Raw genomic sequence first — 4087 nt, forward strand, 5'->3', positions numbered from 1 at the left:
GAAGGTTTCTGTACATGTCGTTGAGAAGGTTTTAGCGTAAAACTGATACAAAAGCATAAAATTGTGTATAACATGGCATAAACTACAGTCGACGTTATAGCAGGCAAGGAATCCACTATTTCGTGCGTAAAAGACTCGCATGAGGTTGTCGTAAAATACATCAAAAAGTGTCATAAATTTAGTGTAAAACGCAGTAAGACTGTTTTTATGGAAGCATATAACACAACAAGAAGTGTCATAAAATTTCGTTTGAAAATGCATAAATCACGATGGTCATAGAAGACACTTGTTTTTGTGCACAATATGCCAAAATATAAAGTACAACATATTTTGTCAGAATTGTTGCAATCATACACGATCATAGGCAAGAGCTAGCGATGGTCGTACATCTACAAATCTGTCTCGAGATTCGGTTGTGAAAATTGGATCCTTTAGCACTTGAATAAATGAAACAGCGCCATCATGTCTGTATTTTATCTATCTTACATCATCAACATGTTCCACATCGCACACTTGGAAGCCAGATTTAAAAGCCAGTAACAAGGCTTACCGTAGCAAGCCACCTCCACATTCGAGTTTATCAAAAGCCAACCCATTACACCTGCAAAACATGACAGGTAAGAAGGGTTTTAGTTCATTGTTTACATGGATTAATACTCAAAAAGTAAAAACCCAAGCCTTAGGTGCATCATTCATTGATTTGGTGTATATACAGCTTACATGATAGTAAAGAACAAACATATAGACACTACTATTTGTTTTATTCTCACTATGCAAAAAGCCAAACATAGTGGTCAATTTCAACATAACTCAAAACATGCATAAAGAATGATGTGTACAAACAAAGAGTTGTAAAAGATTACATACAATTTTGCATGGTTGAGAGACTGGAGAACTAAAATGTGGAGAACATTTTTATTTTACTATATGCATTTTTCAATATGGAACTCTAATTATGAAGTCACAGTATATAACCAACTTTTTGTTCAACATTGGAGTCAACCTTACATACAGTTCAGACCATGGTGAAACTAAAGTAATTTTCATGACAAAGTGGGAATTCATAACTCGGTAAACCAGAGCATAATCAGTCCTCACTCCTCAGCTTGAAATTATAACAATTTACATAATAACATATTATTAGAGAGAATAAAAGTATGTAGAATATACAATGTCATAATGTCCTTGTCTTGACCAAACATGAGTTTGGAATCCCAAGAATTAAAAGCAGGACCCAAAGATAACTTGGCTAATTGTGGAAGCTGCATGGTTCCATATTTGCAGCTTGGCTTGTATTATAATACCCAAATCATCACAGCGTATTTGCAATCTTAGTTCTAAACAAGCACCACTAACTACTAAAATAATACACTCGTCCATCCGATCAACTGTCTCTTAGTATGACACTTCATATAGCAATATCGTCAATAATATGCTGTTTTTTTCATAATAAACCTAGTAATAATGTGAATTGTGTCATCAGCCTGTCAAGTTTTAGAAATCTACAGTCAAAGGTAAAATAGTTTGACTTGGGGGAAATCTAAATGGACTTGATCAGACAAAGTACTAAAAGAGCATCTAGTTCAAATAACAGAGTTGGTATATATTGATAGTCAGCATAAATGCAAGAAAAAAAGTGACAATAACTATAAATCTTATAGTAGGTATGACTTGGGACAGAAAAAGAAATGGAAGTACCTTCCTGCCATAAACACACTTTTTTGCTTATAAATGAGTACGGATTTTAGCGTAAATCGTCGATCTATTTCGTAACAGCAAATGTGGCCTCAATTACGGCGTGAAAACCCCGAGCGTCCAATCATGCGAGGGTTCTGGCTTGAGAGGATTTAAGCGTAAATCGCGAACTAAAATAGCATAAATGAGTATAAATTTTAGTGTAAATCATGGATCTGTTTCGTAAACAAATAGCGAGTAAGCTGAAACAGAGAGGAATAAAAAACTAGTAGGCTTCATTGCGTAAATTTCAATATGACGCAGAATGTACACCTTAATTCATTCATGGAATAGAAGACAACATAACGTCAAATCCCAAATCTCAAATGCTTTCTGTTTTTGTTTTGTGACACACTGACCCATCTCAATTCTTCTAAATGAACCTTTGACCCATCTAGAACATGCGGCATTAACAACATAAAAATCAAACAAGATACACCGATGCTCATAAACAGATATCAAACTAGTGGGGAAATATTACAGTAAGCATGATACGATCAGGAAGTCTTACTTTACACAACAGTTCTTCTTGGCTTCAGGAGGCTGCTTCTTTAGACTTTGTGGTAAAATTACAATAAGCAACTCTGGCTTTTCAGCTCTAAAAGCACCCCTCGTAATAGCTGCATTCCAGAAGCACCAGATGTGAATATATGACTTTTCTGCAAAATATACACAAACATACTGGCATATAAGATCATATAAAACACACTGGCATATAAATCTGGGAGATCATACGAATGACAACAGCGCATAGGAACATATTGCTATGACCACAACATAACTCATGATCTCAATTAGTCGTTGATGCTTAAATCTTAAGTTGCGGGTTCCAAAGAACCCTATTGCAAGGTCCTTGCTGCTGAATAGCCAGCAGCTCCTACATGACCACTTAATAAATGAGACGAGCTCATTCGTAAAGCTCATGCATGCTAAGTAGCATTCATTATTGAAATTCTGATTGTATCATACTAATTTAAAAAGGCTTAAAAACACTAAAGTTAACTTTTAATAGAAAATCAGTTATGTATAAAATTATCATAAAAAGGTACCTGTAGGTAATCTAGATCTAGGTGGCCTTGTATTCTGGTTCAGCAACCATTGTAGACTTGCCCTTTACAAGAGTCTCTACCTGAGTAGGAAATCTTTACACCATCATCATGGCACTGTCACAGGAGGCCCAGTAGTTCGCCGCCATGGTCCTCCTCGCGTCAACGGGGGTTGGCCTTCTCGGGCTCTCATGGCGTCGGTGGGACTGATAGAGGGTCGTGGCAACTGAGCTGATTGAAAGTGTGGATGTACACACAGACTACCCAAATCTGAGTTATAGCCGATACAGAATTTGGTGCCTATATCTTTATTATATAAATCATGTAGTTGCTCCTAGGTTTGTCTAGTTTATTTAGGGGAAAATATAACCTAGATTCCTCAACAATCTCCACCTTTCCTTGCTGCCAGCTGCCCCCCGTACTGCCTTATTCTTTCCCCAACCTTGGCAAAGTCTGTCATCTAACACAGTGTTACAGATTCAATACTAATAGATGTTCTTACCTTTGTGTCCTTGTTTCAATCCTGGTGCCGCATAGCCATACGCCTCAGGGCTTCCTCTGGGGCTTGCTGGACGTGGGGCTAGAGGCGAGGAGAGCTGTCAAAGCGCGACGTGAGGCTAGAGGCGGTGGAGGGGGTGGATCTGAGCATTTGAGGAAGACATCGGAATGGAGGCGCTGGATCCATGTCGGGGAAGATGCCAAAACGATGGTGGACGACACTCGTGCTCTTGGTCCACGGTGGTCGCCGCGTCTGGCTGCCTCGGAGGATCCATGCTCGCAGATCCGACCGCTTTTGGCAGCTTGCAGTCAAGGAACGAGGGAGGGAATGGCGTGCCGCCTGGGGCCAGAGAGCAGCCTCGAGAGGCGTAGGACCATGTGAGGTGGAGGCGTGGGCTGTGGAGCCACCGCACCAAATCGCCGAGCAATGGCGAGCGGGAGTGGGATCTGGCGACACTGTTGATGTAGAGCGACGACGGAAGAGTGCACGAAGACGAGAAATGGCAGATGGATGAGTGAGGCAATACCGTGCGATGATGTTGGGGGACCGAGATGCCACGCATGGAGACGACGGTGTGGCAGGGGCGGGGGCGCTTGGAGATGGTGATTGTGGGAGCACACGACGGCGAGAGCGACGAGGAAATCAATTAGGGTTGCTAGATGTTCGGGCGAGTGGTTAGGTTTGGGGCATGCGGTGGGGTCTGGCCAGGATGCAGACACGATTGATCGAATGGTGGGCCATGGTGTGCGAACGGGGGCGGAAATGTGGGCGTGGAGCCGTGGACCATACGTCGCGCTGAGTTGTGTTA

At 41.3% G+C, this 4087-nt stretch overlaps 1 pseudogene; it reads right to left on the reverse strand.

The window, feature by feature from the left end:
* Positions 1–278: 278 nt before the first annotated feature.
* LOC103633996 (uncharacterized) lies at positions 279–3841 on the reverse strand (annotated as a pseudogene).
* Positions 3842–4087: the final 246 nt, after the last annotated feature.

Source organism: Zea mays, chromosome 7 (genome assembly GCF_902167145.1).
Source record: "Zea mays cultivar B73 chromosome 7, Zm-B73-REFERENCE-NAM-5.0, whole genome shotgun sequence".
NCBI classification, from domain to species: domain Eukaryota; kingdom Viridiplantae; phylum Streptophyta; class Magnoliopsida; order Poales; family Poaceae; genus Zea; species Zea mays.